The sequence below is a fragment of the Toxotes jaculatrix genome, chromosome 12 (assembly GCF_017976425.1).
Source record: "Toxotes jaculatrix isolate fToxJac2 chromosome 12, fToxJac2.pri, whole genome shotgun sequence".
Lineage (NCBI taxonomy): Eukaryota > Metazoa > Chordata > Actinopteri > Toxotidae > Toxotes > Toxotes jaculatrix.
In genome coordinates, this window is record NC_054405.1 from 2,273,237 (window position 1) to 2,291,270 (window position 18,034).

Here is an 18,034-nt window from a genome sequence, read left to right on the forward strand (position 1 = left end):
CCAGTTTCAAATTTCCACATCAATCACACAACAGACATGATGACCTTGACAGCAGCTCACATCCATCTGTGATAGAAACAGTCTCCAGTGCAAATTAGTGTGGTATAAATGTTTAAGTCTTTAAAGGAAAACTGGTCCATACAATATCTGATCACCTTGTAGTCTACAGCCATGCAGGTGTTTCTAACTCAGCCTGATCTTCCTATTATACTGAAACGTGCTGGAAAATGATGCTGATTTTCAACAGCACAAAAACCTGAGAGGGAGAATAAATTCTCATCAGATCCTGATCTTCATCTTTGAGTCTGGAAGACTTTAGTAATGGATGAGAACACAATTTATTTTCAATAATTTTTATAAAACAACAGCTAGAGTGAGAAAATTGTTGAATGTCAGTGATCTGAACTCAGGCTGGTAGTCGAGTTATTACAGACAATTTTTAGCCCAGTGCACAGAGAAACTGACAGGCAGTGAATTCATTTCACAGTTCAGACTCCACAGACATCAGACACAGACAGAGCCATTAGACTGATGGAGGCATTTCATCACAAAGTATTAGAGCCATACAGAAGCTTTGTGTACTGTGTCTGCAGGTTGTTACAGCTGTGTATCAGTCACCCACACCTGAAACACACTGAAGACTTTAAACTGAATTTCTTAAACCTTTCTGAGGCTGAACTCAATCATGCCAAAGAAATCACTCATCAGCTGATCAATAGAGGAACATTGCATTACATTACATTTCAGAACAGTAACACAACAGTGTGTTTTCACTGGAGAGTGGATTCTCCTGAACTGAGTTACTGAGGGTCAGTTTTATAACATGTGGTCAGACATAGACTCAGACTCAACATGGATGAATCAGCTTCACCTCACACACACTTCAAGAAAATAATATATAATATACAGCAGCTTTAAAACAACAGCAATAAATTATGGCAACAAATCTGATTAAAATAATGAAACTTCAGTTTTGCCATAATAAGACAAGAATTCAAAATGTTTTCTATAGCACAGAAATTGCATATGTATGAATACAAACTGTACCAGGCCTTCAGAACAAATGGCAGCCAAACCTTCAGGGAATCAGCATGAGCACCAAACTGAGAAATGAATTCAAATTCACAGTGTCCATGAAACCAAAACCCTGAGCAAATACTTTCTTCAAACTCTTTCTCCACAGCAGTGTCTTCTGTCACTCCAGCTAAAAAAGCTACACAAACATTAGCATGATCTATTGATGGGTGAGAGGTGACTGTGGACATATGTGTCCCTGGCTTGTCCTGATGGAGGAGAAGTTCACTGTACAATGAACAGACACAGAGAAAATGATTTCATGTGATCTGTGTATGTTGAAGTTAATTATGGATCTAATGTACTGAAAAAGAGAAAAGCACACAGACTTTTGTTTTACAGCAGGTTTCATATGATGCAGATTATATTAGACTATAAAATAAGAGAAAAGCATCCAGAGAAAAAGCAGCATGTTTCCTGAACATGTTTAGAGAATTTCTCTTCACACTGAAAAGTTGGCAGTTTTCCAAGGTGAGAGCTCAGTGGAGGATCAAACTAAAGCAGAAGAATCTTTGGTAACAAGATCTTTAACATGGCCTGAGTGCTGCAGTCTGTCTGTACATAACAAAAGCTGAAGCACACTTTCTACATCACTCTATGCCTTTAACAGTACATTTCATTGTATCTCTAAGTAAATGGCCTGACAGTGGCTCAGTGGCAAAACTGTACAACTGCCCTCATCAAGAACCCCTCAGCCATAACATCAATCCAAACCAAAATGTCTCCAGTTATATGAAGCAGGAAGACATAAAGTATTTCAACTTTCTGTCCATTTCCTCACTTCATGGTTCAATGAGTTAAACTCCTGTACAACACCACCCACTCTCACTGAGTTTCATTCAGTCAACAGTGGAGGCGGAGGGTCAGTGGTTAGTATTGGTTACTTAAAAAAAATGACTTCCTGCTGGGACAGAAAAACAGTTACACCTTTAGGATGAGAGACAATGGAGGAAGAGAAATGACAGAGTCAAGCAAATCATGAACATGTGGAAACATTATCACAGCTAAAGGACTGCATTTCTTCTTCTTGGACCATGAACAGACCCTGATCCTGACTAATCCCACTGGCACAAAGTTAAAGGCATAATATATTTCAATATTAAAACCATCACACGTCTACAGGCAAAAACCTTTTGAGCCCCTTTGTCCATCTTGTTGGTTGAAAATGGTTTATAATCCTGAAGCAATGAGAGAACTTCACTGATAAATTACAAACAGCTTTTTCTCCATGATGAACTATTGTGTTTGTGCAGCCTGCACAGGAAGGAGTGACAGTAAAATCCATCCAAGTGTTGGATCACAGCACAGACACACTGAGCAACATCACAACATCTACATTCACACTATTTGTATCTTAAACATCTCTGATTGATGTTCCTGAGAGAGAGAGAGAGAGAGAGAGAGAGAGAGAGAGAGGCTAACATTTAACATTAGAATCAAATGGACTGTGGTTATTTGATAACTGGTTTGTTTATGTTCAGTCTGAATGGACTGAATAATTCTATTAATCATATTAGGCTGAAAACACAGTGCAGAGCTTCAGTCAGTGCTGTCACTATGTTAATGAGTGGAGAGGATGTGTCGCTGCTTTCCTCCTACTCCCACTTTGTACCACCCAAACACTCACAGACTGTCTGCTGATTATCAGCTGTTTACACATTTTCTCTCTGTGTTTGGTCCCAAATAGAGATGCAGCATGAAATTAGTCAGAGTGGAGCCACCGAATCAGAGTGAAGCTCCTGAAAGCTTTGAAGAGGAAACATCTGTACTTACTGAGAGGAGATACTTATGTATGTATGACAAGAAGTGATGTTTGATGCATTGAGTCAAAGAAAAATGTGCTTCATCACTGTGTGTCAGTCAGAGAGGAGGCTGAGTTACAGCAGGTCACTGGGGCAACTCCACAAACCGAGTCAGGAAGCCAAACCAGTACAGCAACATGGATGACAGAGATCACAGCACAGTCGAGGGTTATCTGTAAGATCACTGCAAAGAGCTGAAGAAAACACATCACCTGCACATCTGTCTCTGCTTCTCCTTGGCCCTCTCTCTGTCTCTGCCTGTGTAAGTGTGTGTAGCTGTGCTGGTGTGTGTCTCTGGATGTTGTGTTTCAGAAACTCACAGTTACACATGCAAAGCACTGGTGGTTGATCTTCAACATAAATGATAAAAAAGACTTGGAGGACTATATAAGTCAGACTGCTGAAGCCTCATGTTTAGCATAAATAAACTGAACATGTACTGAAACCTCTGGGCTGAAGTTCTTGTGTGATTAGACATAATGTCAATTTAACAAGCACATCCCACTGAACTGAAACACTGACATCAAGTGACTTACTGAAAACCTTGGAGGTGATCTGGACTTTCCTGTAGTTTCCTCTTGTCCTTGTAACAGCAGTAGCTCCTCCCTTCCTTGTCAATAACTGTGCAGAAATATCTGAGTGCTTCTTTCTTCCTAAATCATGAGCAAGTCCTGTCCAGTCCAACTGTTTCTGCTCCTGTTTGACTTCTGAACTTGTCTCTGGCTGTGTGTCCACTTACTGCAGCCTGTGACATCAGACTGTAGAATGTTGATACATCAAAGCACAAACACACTCACACTCACACACACACATCTGTGTCTTAATATAGTTATGAGGACACATCATAACTGAAAGCCTAACTCTAACCAAAACATAACTCATACTAATGACATTCAATCTTCTCAAAAATACCAAATGAATTACAACAATAAGCACTCAGGACCATTCAGCTGGGTTGGTGAATTCAGCACCAAGGACAGCAGCAGCTGAACTGTACACAACTACATGTTCTAACACACAGCAAATTCACAAAGTACTAAAATCTGGAGTCAGACAAAAAAGTGTGAAAGAGTTACATTTCTGGAGTTTATTTTATAACTCTGACTACAGTTTGTGTTAAGGTGTACACCCAGGCCGAGTTGAATTTTGGAGTTTATTCCCTGGTGTTCAGGATCTGGTTTTAACTCTGTCCCTGGAGTTCACGACGCATTTTATCGCGGCATGAGCAGCACAAGGAACGTCGTCACAAGGCTGGTAAGAGCATGATTTTTATCAGAAAGTACTTTAAATGTGTGATATTTTGTCATTGCTCTCACTTTATCTACTTACATAGTACCGCTAATGACTGCGAACTTGATGTTGAACGTAACCCCATTGCTTTTACTCCATTATTTAGAGCAAGTAGCTCCCGCAGCATTAGTTAGCTAACTGTCCTTAGCTACCATTGTGGAGCTGTTAGCTTTCACTCAAACGTTAATGTCGGCCATACTGTCTGTGGCGTGTGATGTGTCTGTATGACGGTAATGACAAACTGTTTGATAAGCTTCACAAATTAATGACGACGCGCATCTTGAAGGTAATTAATACTGTTTTGGAAATAACCATCCAACAATGCAACCGCATGTCGGTGTTTTAAGAGAATAATTTCCGGCTCAATGGCGCAGACGCAGCTGAAAAGTCAGTTTTGGCTAGCATGCTAACAGTTGAGCTTATAAACTGTAGCCTTGCTGTTTTGAACAGTGTGTAGTTGGGATAAACTTTAACTTGAACATGTTATTCTCAGACATATGACATTTTCTTCTTCAGATCTAAGTGTCTTGCAGCAAGGGTATGAAGGCTCCTCCTCTCCAAGTCTGACAGATACACTGTCAGTCTCAAGCACTTTAAGCAGAGACACAAGTGATTCTGGATGCCAGCCTTTGATGGACAGTGTCCTTGCAAAAAAAATAATGGTTTTCCAACTTGTATACACCTGGATTTTAATCATTATTTATTAGACACAATTCCTAAAAAATGCAAGTAATATGTACAGGTATTAGATAAATGTATTTGTTTACAACATAGATCTAAGTGTAGTTGTAAATATGTTTCTAATGTTTTCTTTTTTAGAATGTGGAGCAAATTCAAAACCAGCAGGGATGACTGTGATTAAAGAGTATGAAGAGACTGGAAGTTTGAAATATTCCACCACACGGTTACTGGTTAATATTATTGTTGCTCACATGCATGGAAAAGAAGGGTAAGAGGCTTCAACTTAATCCGGTATCCTTTTATAAAAAAAATACGTATAAAAAAAAATATTTTAAAAAATGGTAAGAGACTTTTTTTCTGCTTGCAGCAGAGCTGTTAGCTGTTGTTTGCATATAAGCAACATACAGTATTTGTTCTTGAGACAGCTTTTTTTCTTTCAGGAACACTTCTATGATATTCAAAGCAACAAACCCTTTCTTGAGTGGTGCATGAAGTCTGTGCAAAGGAAATCCAAAAGCACCTCTTCATCCCAGAGTAGAGTGGAGCTAAAAGGAGGTCCCACATCATCCAGAACATATGATGATCAGCCAATCAGAGATGAATGCATGGAAGCCATATCTCTCCTTCACCACACAGCTGATCCTGACTTAGTGTTCCAGAGGATGAGAGAAACCTTCTACTACCGTCAGCAGATTACGTTGTGTTTTGTGTTGTACAAAGTTGTGCTGCAATGTTTGTATGTAATATGTGATTGTGCCTTCCATGTATTATGAACCAGTGTTTGACACTGCACCGATTTCGTGATATAAACATCACGAAACGGGGGAAACATGGAGTCAGGTTTTGTGCAATGTGTTAATCTATCTATGCCTCACTCATCCTCACCCATCTATGCTTCACCCATCTGTGTAATTCCTCAAGGAGGGTGATTCCATTAGTATTTACATATCCAGCACCTGTTGCTGTCTTGTGTGCCACTGTCTGTAACTGCTGTATTACAAAGATGTTCACATCCATGTGTTTGTCTGAGTATACAACCTTAGAAAAGGGATTAGTGTGGAAATTGTGGTACATGTGAGACAAGAAGAGACTCCATTAGAGATCAGGCCTGAAAAATACCAGGAAAAAAGGATCTGACGTAGAATTTGATACAAGTAAAAACACACCAACCAAACAAAGGCAAATAGAAAGGGACATGTCCAGTTACACCCAGACCTGTCCCAGAACCTGGTCAACAGTCTGCCACTGGTCATGTGTAAAGGCCACGTGATTTTTCATACATGATGGGAAGGGCTAAATTTTAGATACAAGTAGAATCATCCCAAAAATAACTAATGATATTAAAGCTCTACTGAAGGAGAAGAAGAGAGCCTTCAGGTCAGGGGACAAGGAGGAGCTCAAGGCTGCACAGAAAGAGCTGAGAAGGAAGATCAGGGAGGGCAAGGCCAGGTACAAGAGGAAGATGGAGGAGCAGCTGAAGCAGCAAAATATCAGTGGGGTGTGGAGGAGCCTAAAGACCATCTCAGGCTTCAAAACACCCCACTCCCAGGCTGAGGGGGGCCTGCAGTGGGTGAACGACTTGAACCAACACTTCAACCGGTTTGACCAGCCACCCACTACTCCCCCCACGCAGCTGCCCCACACCTTGTCAACTGGACAATGCCCCACACCCGCAGCCCTTCACACCTCCAGCTCAACTGGACAATGCCCCACTCCTACAGCCCCCCACACCTCTTGCTCACACCTCACTATTTCCCCACCACCCCATGGACTCAGTAACCCCCCCCAGCCCACCCCTGTCCTTCACACCTGCCCAGGTGAGGAGAGAGCTGAGGAGGATCAAAGCACGGAAGGCAGCTGGACCAGACGGCATCAGCTCCAGGCTCCTGAAATCCTGTGCAGAGGAACTGTGTGGGATTATGGGGCAAGTCTTCAACCTGAGCCTGAAGCTGAGGATGGTACCACAGCTATGGAAGACCTCCTGTGTGGTACCAGTACCCAAAACACCACATGCTAGGGATCCTAGCAGCTTCAGGCCGGTGGCTCTCACATCACATCTGATGAAGACACTGGAGAGACTGGTCCTGGGCCACCTCCGGGCTGAGGTGAGCTCAGCGATGGATCCACTGCAGTTCGCCTACCGACCCGGGATCGGAGCGGAGGACGCTGTGATCTTCCTGCTGCACTGTGCTCTGACTCATCTGGAGAAGCCTGGCAGCGCTGTGAGGATTCTATTCTTTGATTTCTCCAGCGCATTCAACACTATCCAGCCTGTGCTTCTGAGGGACAAGCTGGTGCGGTCTGGAGTGGACTCACAGCTGGCAGAGTGGGTCCTGGACTACCTCACAAACAGGCCTCAGTTTGTGAGAGCTCGGGACTGTGTGTCTGACCCCCTGACCTGCAGTGTGGGTGTTCCCCAGGGCACGGTGCTTGCGCCCTTCCTCTTCACCCTCTACACTGCAGACTTCAGACACAACACGGACGGCTGTGTCCTGCTCAAGTTCTCTGACGACTCTGCTATCGTCGGCCTGATCAGCGACGACGATGATGCAGAGTACAGAGGAGTGACGCAGGACTTCGTGGACTGGTGTCGGCCAAACCACCTCCTCATCAACGCAGGGAAGACCAAGGAGATGGTGGTGGATTTCCGCAGACACCGGTCTGCCCCCTCACCGGTGAACATCCAGGGAATGGACATTGTGAGAGTGGACTCTTACAAGTACCTGGGTGTTCACCTAAACCACAAACTGGACTGGACTGACAACACAGATGCACTGTACAGGAAGGGGCAGAGCAGGCTCTACCTCCTGAGGAGACTGCGGTCTTTTGGTGTGCAGGGGACACTCCTAAAGACCTTCTACGACTCTGTGGTGGCTTCAGCCATCCTGTACGGTGTAGTCTGCTGGAGCAGCAGCATAACCGAGAAGGAGAGGAAGAAGCTGGACAAAGTCATCAGGAGGTCCAGCTCTGTCTCCTGGGCTGTCCTCTGGACTCAGTGCGAGAGGTAGGAGACAGAAGGGTCCTAGCAAAACTGTCATCTATGCTGGACCACGAGTCCCACCCCCTGCAGGACGTCCTGTCAGCTCTGCAGAGCAGCTTCAGTGACAGACTGCTCCACCCTCGGTGTGCGAAGGAGAGATTTAGAAGATCTTTCCTTCCTGCTGCTGTCAGACTCTATAACGAACATTGTTAACACACATACTGATTCCAACTCCATGCAACTCTAAGTGCAATACCTATGTGCAATAACTCAATTATTAGTGTGCAATATTATTGTGTATGGAAGTCACTCAACAACCTCCAGCCCATATTTATTTTACTTATTTATCTATGTATGTATATTTACTTTTTACAGCAGCTGTTCTCTTAGTTTAGTATCTTGTTTTGGCCATATTGGTCTTACTTATATTTTACTTTCACTTACTGGACTGTAATCTTGCTGTTGCTAAATGCAATTTCCCCACTGAGGGACTAATAAAGGATTTCTTATTCTTATTCTTATTCTTATTAAAAAAACATTACTTTTAAATACTAAAAGAGAGAAACTCCAGTGCATCAAAAGCAGAGGGACGGTGAGCACCAGGCTGGGGGACGGGCCAGGGGGACAAGTGCATAATGTCATCCTGCTGAACGTGGGCCACAGGCTGTGGGAGGACTCTGGACTGGATCATATTACAGAGACAGAGAGTGGAGGAGAAGGAAGGTCAGACTGCATCAGCTACACCCTTTAGACTGCTGCAGCAAAGTGGGACAAATGTGTGTGGTGACCACTGAGCCAGGATAAAATGCTTCTGACCAACACAAAGACAGGAGGCAGGTGAAAACCAACACTTGTCTATACATTTAGAGCACTGACGTCCTGCTGGACACTGTCTGGTATGGTCTGTGGAGCAGAGGTGGAGGGCTGGGTGCTGGGGCTCTGGTCCAACAGGACAGCAGGAGTCTCATGGCGTCTTCTTGCTGAGGGCTCTAGAGCTGGTCTCCTGCTCCCTAGGTCTCCTCCTGCATACAGCAGCCTGTTACAGAGATGGACACAGCGAGAAAGTCAAGGTCCAGGTCAAACTAGTTGACTTAAAGTCCTCTCAGACTGCTGCTGTAACATCTGTGGATTCAGAGGTGCTGTTACACACAGCAAACTCCACATATTTAACGAGTGTGGATGCTGCTCAGGACGACAAACACTGACTCGCTCGATCACCAGATGAGACCGAGTGAGGTTTAACACCTCGGCCAAACAATGAGCTGCTACAGCCCACTCCACAAAGCCCCCATTCACAGCAACAGCCAAGGAAATCACACACGTAACACTCCAGCACACACCTCCACTCCACACTTCCACCATCCACAGCTTTCATCAACATACAACCACTCCCACTGGTCTCTGAACAGCAGCCACTCATCAAACTTACTGTTCACTTAGCATAAAGCACCGACCGAGGCCCAACCAAACGCACGCTCAGCACAACTGTTCAGCATCATCCGGGCAGAGCATGAAGACCTGCAGGAGGACAAACAATCAGTGGGACGGCTGTCTGCAGGACAACCAGAGAAACTGAAGACAGGTGTTTCTGCTTCTCCCAGCAGAGGGACAGAGGCCCACATCAGGACTTTACAGGCAAAACCACATCTCAGCAACTTGGGGATATGATGTGACTGGCAGCCATGGCAACACTGGACAGGACCAAGTTAAAGTGACAGGATGTCAATCCTGGAGGTGGGAGGCATCGCCAGTCTGTAACGTTTTACTATCTAATAACTCCACTGACTCCCTTCAAACTAAATGCAAATAAACTCTTTCATGTATAGTAATAAAGGAAAAATCACATTTTTTCCATGAATCCCTCACAGTTCACCTTCAGTAGTGACCATTTGTTCAGAATTCAAATCAAACTAGAAACAAATTTAAAATCAAAAGGAAAATAATGTACACCAGCAAAACAAGTCCACTGTCTACACAACGTCTTTGTCTTTTCTTGAGGGTCATAACTGTGTGATTGTATCAGTGTAGAACTTGATGGGTTGATGATTAATAATTATTTTGTATTTTTCAACTAATCATAAAACTATTTATAGTTTTATGCCACATGTACTCGTGAGTGTTGGTTTCCCTTCAATCTTACATGAACATTTTATAATATGTAACCAGTGGAATCACTGAGGTTAATGACAATTACACTCATTTAAAAACATTAGGTATTAAAGCACTAAATCAAACTAAAGATAATCTTCAAAATCTGATTATTTCAAATCAGCACAAGCTCATAAAAAATCTAACAGGATCCACATTTTTGCCCAGACAGTAAAAGAAAGGAGTCTCACCCTGTTGGTGCCGGTGCTCATCTGGCTCCTGGTGGACTCTCTCCTCCAGCAGCTGTGGTCACAGAGGTGAGAAGGCAGATCACACATCTGGAAGCATTAACACAGAGTTTAGGATGGAGCTCTGCTTAACTCATATCTTTGACTCAACACTCAATAAATGTGTTGCTCCCTTCAACCTGCTGAGCTCACTGATGTTTCCCTTCATTAGAAAAACATTTTTCTACTCTGTGTGGAAATGTCCCTTTTTTTCTCTTTCCTTTCCTAATTTATCTGCTTATTTCTTTATTCATTGCTGTAATGTCACATTAAAACTTGACAGTACAGAAACAACAACAACATAACAAGTCATCACTTATACACTGGCCAATAAAATAATGAATGTAGGTTCATCTACAGAAAAATGTCCGGCTCAAAGTGGAAACTACTGTATCTTTAAAAGCAGCAGTTTACTGAAGGTGGAGGATGAATGCAAACCTGTGCAATATGCAAGATTTGATTTTTCCCTAAGACACTGAATGTGTTTGCTTTAAAAGCAGGTTGACAGCTGGGCAGGGTTACTTCTGTCTGAAGGTTACATTTAATTCAATAAAAGAAATGAATATTATGCTTTGATTGGGGTTGAATGATTTTTTGCTTTGCATCTAACGCTATTGATTTGCACTAAAACATGAAGGAAAGAAAAAAGTGGTGTGGAACTTTGTATAAAGAAAACAATGGATTTGACTTTGTTCAATAAAATGATGCTGAGCTTCTGTAACACAACAGATTGTGGAGGATACTTTTGTTCCATTACTCTGTGTGAATTTACAGCAACCATAGCAGCTCATGCAGAGGCACATTAAAGGCTTTACCATGCACAGTGACTGTAACCCTGACTAAAAAACTAAATACCTGAGGCTGTGATGTTCCTGTTAACTTTATCCTGCAAAGAAGACCAAGGGAGATCATGGCTGAATAAAGTCACTCTGGGCAGTGGGGGCAAAAATGATGTGTGGCCCCACCTGAGTCCTCTTTACCTCACTCTATATGTCCTACACCAACTAGTGATCTTATGATGGAAAACTACAAAGAGAGAGATGATAGAGAGGCTCTCTCTCATCATTTCATTTGATATTTATAAAACTGAGACACACATTTCAAAACAAGGGGGTTTCAGGGTCTGAGGACCTATAGGGCAGCCTGCTTGGCCTGGTTGGCAGTTCAGCCTTGAACGTTTCCAGTTTGTCTCTTTTTCTTGTACTATATGGACACAAGGCTCATTTTTTAACACAGCATAGTCTGAATTTTTTATTTGTCACCTTTCTGTTCCTTTTGTATCCTGTATGTCCCCTGCCTTGTGTGTATTGTTTGTCCTCGTTTGTCTGTTTGGTCGGTGGTGGTGTGTGTGTGTGTGTGTGTGTGTGTGGCTCTCTTGCCAGGATTGAGCGTGGGGACGTCACGTTCTCAACCAGTAATTGACACAGCTGTTCTGAGTCCGTCATCAGCCTTCTATCTTCCACTCATGATTTAAGCTGGCTCCTCAGTCCTGTCGTCGCCAGTTCGTCTGACCACGTCTACAGTAGACACGTTGGCTCTGAAACACTAAGTTACTTACCTGTGTTTTGGATTCCCGTCATAATTCTTGTACTCATCTTGTCCTCCCTCTGTTCCTGTAGGATCACCTGTCCATTCTCCACTGCCAGGATAATCATTCCCAGACACCTGCTCCCCCCGCTCCATTAACCATTCCACCCATTACCTTCTACCTGCAACGGACTTTGCCTTGCCTCAGCCGAGAGCAGCCTCACTTCCCCACCACGCCATTTTCTCAATAAAAGTGAACTCTGCACTTCATTGTCTCAGAGTCCTGCATTTGGGTCCTTCCTGGTTAACACGGTTGCTTCCTACTTCGCCACTTTTATCCCATTAAATGTGAATGAGTAGCATCATTTTTGAAGCTGTTGCACAGGTGTCTACCTGTATGTGTATTTTTCCTGTTGTTGCTGTCTCTCATTTGACTTGTTTACTAATAGTTTATACAATAGTTTGATCAACATTTCACTTTTTTATTTTTATTTTTTTACACAAGCTGATCTCCTAAATCTATTCAATATCCCATATATACATTGTATGTTTATTTTTGTTATAAACAACCCGTCCATCTGTAACTTCCTGTATTGTTCACTTTATTGCTCTGCTTGCTAAAAAAAAAAAAAAAAAAGAAGGGATTTTAAATCTCAGTGGGTTCAAATGATTGAAAATAGTTCTATTAGTTTCAGAGACTTGCAGTTAATACCCACTCTGTTTTCCTGTTTCAGTTGTTCTCTCTCATCTTTTCTTGGAAACCTTCATTTTTGCTTCCTCAGAGTTAAAAGCCAACACCTGGAAGTCACTCTTTAGTGCCTCACTGATCTGAAACAAGGACAATAAAAGCATACAGTGGGGACGGAAAGTGTTCCCATTTGCTAAAATCATTAGCATGGTCATCAAAGTTCATTTTTTTCCCTCATTAATGTACACACAGGCCCCCATATTGAAGGACAGAGCAGCAGCAGATCAGTCCAGATACACTGATGATTCTCTTTCAGATCCAGAGGAACACACAGGGATGATGGTGGACTTGACAGTGGAGCTGTTCTCAGAGCAGTTCAGACTGCAGCACTGAGAGTCTTCTCCACTTCTTCTGGTTCCTCTGTCAGTCACTGCTGGATGAAGCTCTCCTCTCCACTCTACCTCCCAGTAACATGGACCAATCAGAGCCTCTCTACACACAAGCTGCTGCTGCTTCAACCTCTCTGGATCATCAGGACACAGCTCGTCCTCTCTCAACACACACACCGTCCTCTTCACTGTCTCCTTTGGAGAGATCGATGCCTCCAGCTGTTGAGAGAAGAAGACAGACAACAGAGGTGATAAATCAGTGTTTACAGAGACTCACTTCATCAGCTGTCAGTCACTGATGCAGCACATCCAGTATAAAGAGCAGCAGGGACTTCAGTCCTGTTCAGAGCAGAAGTGGAGCAGCTGTGTAGTGTAGCAGCTTCCTCTCAGCTCTCATGTTAACGTATTGGAGTGAAGACACTGAGCTGGAAGCTCACACACCTGCAGAGACTTTTAGCATCAAGTCTGTTTACTCTGAACATTTCACTCAAGTCCACAGTGGAAATAAACTGCTGAGTCATGAAGCTTCATTACTGCACACACAGTTTAGTGATGGATTCACTGCTGTTACATGTCAACTCATGTTCCATTTAAAGAAAGAGTCTCTGTGTGTTGATGAACATCTGATCTGCTTCTGAAATATCAGCTGACAAATAAACATGGAGGCTGTCACTGAAAGTATCTGACAGATGGACAGATATACAGATGTGATCACTGGACTTCAGCAGAGGTTCTGCTCTGTATCAGACCACATGCTGACAACATGTCATGATGCTTCTCTGAAATCAGAGCCAGTGATTTGCAGGCTGCAGTCAGACTGATCTCAGAGCTGTGACAAAGATCAAACTCATCAATTCTTTACTGTTGAAATGAGACAACAAACAGTCTCAGATTAGATGTGATGGTAGGACAGTTGGACCAATGAGGACAACTGTCTCTGTCAGCTGTGATCCAGCTTTATTTCCTGTTGACATGAACACAACAACAACAACAACAACAACAACAGATCACAATGAGCTTGTGGCTGCTGTGATTGGCTGACTGTCCTCTGCGTCTCTGTCTTTCTGTCCTATCCTGAGGCCTGTCCCCGTTCTCCTCTCACAGCTTCAATGAGGAAAGCAGCCACTGAGAAGGTTGGAGGTTTACAGGAGACACTGGATCTTTGCTTTGATACGAACTGTGTTTAGTACAATACTGATGAAAGCAGCATGGACTGACTCCAACTCTCTACTGACCTCAGAGTCTCCAGTCCACAGTCTGGACTCTGCACAAGATCACACAGATCCTTCACTCCTGAATCCTGCAGGTTGTTTCCACTCAGGTCCAGGTGTCTCAGATGGGAGGGGTTGGACTTCAGAGCTGAGGCCAGAGAAGCACAGCTGATCTCTGACAAACTGCAGTCACTCAACCTGAATAAAGAATAAAAGATGTGAGTTTAGGAGACAAAGTTCCTGCTTGAAAGTGTTGAGTGTTTCATCATCTGTTCAGAGCTGAAGAAGGTTGAGAATGTACAAGTTTGGAAAATGGAAACTCCAAACACCTGAACCAACAGGATGCAGCTTAAAAACAGTCAGATACTAAAAGTCAAACACAGCTCTCATTAATATTAATGACAACATGCTGCTGCTTCAATAAAGACATAGTGACTTCAGCTCTTAAACTCTTCCAGCTCCACCAGTGGCTCCATCTATACAAACTCATGTTGTTGACATTTGTTTCAGATTCTACTAAAGATCCTAAAGTTTTGACAGAGAACAAACATGTCAGGCTGAAGTTTGGAGGAAAGGCAACAAATGATTGAGACAAAATGGAAAAGATTTTCACTTCATGTAACGGTGACGACATTTAACAAACATGCTGAGTTTGTTCTGAATATCTGAGTCACTTTGACTTTAGTCTCATCACTTTCTAGTCGTGTTGGAAGAAGAAAATACTGAATATATATTTGTTGATGTGAGTGTGGAAAAAACTTGGATGTGATTTAAAGAGTGAAGCTTTTTTCTTGTTAAATGAAGCTTTGAAATCTGTAGCTCAACATTGCTCTGCCACAGTCAGTGGACTAAACCACAGAAGAAGAAAACAGACTTTACCATGAAGATCCTCAGTGTGGATCAGTATAATATCAGTGTGATGTCTGCACTTTACTGTCAGCACAACTTTCACATCATATTCATCTCAGCACACAAGTAAACAATGGAGTCTGACCTCAGAGTCTCCAGTCCACAGTCTGGACTCTGCAGAAAACCACACAGATGATTCACTCCTGAATCCTGCAGGTTCCTGTTTCCACTCAGGTCCAGGTGTCTCAGATGGGAGGGGTTGGACTTCAGAGCTGAGGCCAGAGAAGCACAGCTGATCTCTGACAACCTGCAGCCCCTCAACCTGAATAAAGAATAAAAGATGTGAGTTTAGGAGACAAAGTTCCTGCTTGAAAGCGTTGAGTGTTTCATCATCTGTTCAGAGCTGAAGAAGGTTGAGAATGTACAAGTTTGGAAAATGGAAACTTCAAACACCTGAACCAACAGGATGCAGCTTAAAAACAGTCAGATACTAAAAGTCAAACACAGCTCTCATTAACTTCAGTCACTATAAACATCACAGATCATAAAGCAAAGAGTGAAGAAACATTTCTTTCTGTCTTAATGTGGAATATTTGCTTTGTATGTGAAGAAATATAAAAGTCAACTGAAGGTGAAGATGAAATTGTTCCAAAGTAAAGAGTCAATTAGCAAGTGTTGGATTTTCAATCTTCATTCAATGAGTTTGAAATATGAAGCTGAACAAGATGCTCAGTGTGGATCAGCATCAAATCTCTGAGCTCAAATCTCCTTCAAAAAGTCCCACATTCACACTCAGGTTTAACAGTTTGGAAGAAAGTTTTCAAAGTGTTCACTAAGGTTTCAAATGAAATCTTTCATATTGTGTGAAATAATAGTTTGAGCCTTTGATGTTTTGAGTGTGACTGAAGTTTGTGTTGAGAGTTTGAGAAGCTGCAGACATTCAGCACATGTGCAGTGTGTTGAATGAGACATTTCATCACATTCCAGTCATGTGTCTTTGGTCCAAAGCAAGTTCAGCTTCATCCAACACTCTCTGCTCACACATTTGAATCTGCTGTTCCAGCATTGCATTCTGGGATTCCTGGCCCCACCTTCCTGGTGGCTGTCAGCGTCCCACAGTTTGTGTCCCTGTGACAAAGACACAGTGGGACGTTGACACCCAGTGGGCTCAGTGATTGGTCGGCTGTGTGGAGCTGAGAAAGGAGCCAGGGTTTGAACTTCTCTCTCTGCTCTGTTTTCATTGGTTCCACAAATATTTGTGTCCCTGTTCAGCTCAGCAGCTGAGTGTAGCTCTATGAATGTCTTCAGGAGACACTGTGTGAAAATGTCCTCTCCGTATTTAAACCATGGTGACGTGTCCTCTCTGTGACAGCAGGCTTTTCACTGTGCCTGTGAGTGAGGCCATTGGGAGCAGCTATGAACACTTGTGCCTTCAGACCTGCTCACACGTGTTGTACAGATCAGTTCTTGTCAAACATCCTGATCTCAATGAGACTTTGTGAATAACACAAGCTCAACTCAGTCAAACTGCTGACACTGTCAATGTGGACTGTAAGAGTCAGAATCCAAATCATTTTCAAAGCTTTAAAAATCACTTTGAAAATCAGAGTCAGCACTTTCACAACTTCCTTTCAACCATTTCACACTTTGAATGTTAGAAATTCTGAAGGAGATTTGACCTAATAAATACTGAATAAAGCACAACTTTCACATCATATTCATCTCAGCACACAAGTAAACAATGGAGTCTGACCTCAGAGTCTCCAGTCCACAGTCTGGACTCTGCAGAAAACCACACAGATGATTCAGTCCTGAATCCTGCAGGTTGTTTTCACTCAGGTCCAGGTGTCTCAGATGGGAGGGGTTGGACTTCAGAGCTGAGGCCAGAGAAGCACAGCTGATCTCTGACAAACTGCAGAGCCTCAATCTGAATAAAGAATAAAAGATGTGAGTTTAGGAGACAAAGTTCCTGCTTGAAAGCGTTGAGTGTTTCATCATCTGTTCAGAGCTGAAGAAGGTTGAGAATGTACAAGTTTGGAAAATGGAAACTCCAAACACCTGAACCAACAGGATGCAGCTTAAAAACAGTCAGATACTAAAAGTCAAACACAGCTCTCATTAACTTCAGTCACTATAAACATCACAGATCATAAAGCAAAGAGTGAAGAAACATTTCTTTCTGTCTTAATGTGGAATATTTGCTTTGTATGTGAAGAAATATAAAAGTCAACTGAAGGTGAAGATGAAATTGTTCCAAAGTAAAGAGTCAATTAGCAAGTGTTGGATTTTCAATCTTCATTCAATGAGTTTGAAATATGAAGCTGAACAAGATGCTCAGTGTGGATCAGCATCAAATCTCTGAGCTCAAATCTCCTTCAAAAAGTCCCACATTCACACTCAGGTTTAACAGTTTGGAAGAAAGTTTTCAAAGTGTTCACTAAGGTTTCAAATGAAATCTTTCATATTGTGTGAAATAATAGTTTGAGCCTTTGATGTTTTGAGTGTGACTGAAGTTTGTGTTGAGAGTTTGAGAAGCTGCAGACATTCAGCACATGTGCAGTGTGTTGAATGAGACATTTCATCACATTCCAGTCATGTGTCTTTGGTCCAAAGCAAGTTCAGCTTCATCCAACACTCTCTGCTCACACATTTGAATCTGCTGTTCCAGCATTGCATTCTGGGATACCTGGCCCCACCTTCCTGGTGGCTGTCAGCTTAGGGGGGGTCTGTGTCCCACAGTTTGTGTCCTTGTGACAAAGACACAGTGGGACGTTGCCACCCAGTGGGCTCAGTGATTGGTCGGCTGTGTGGAGCTGAGAAAGGAGCCAGGGTTTGAACTTCTCTCTCTGCTCTGTTTTCATTGGTTCCACAAATATTTGTGTCCCTGTTCAGCTCAGCAGCTGAGTGTAGCTCTATGAATGTCTTCAGGAGACACTGTGTGAAAATGTCCTCTCCGTATTTAAACCATGGTGACGTGTCCTCTCTGTGACAGCAGGCTTTTCACTGTGCCTGTGAGTGAGGCCATTGGGAGCAGCTATGAACACTTGTGCCTTCAGACCTGCTCACACGTGTTGTACAGATCAGTTCTTGTCAAACATCCTGATCTCAATGAGACTTTGTGAATAACACAAGCTCAACTCAGTCAAACTGCTGACACTGTCAATGTGG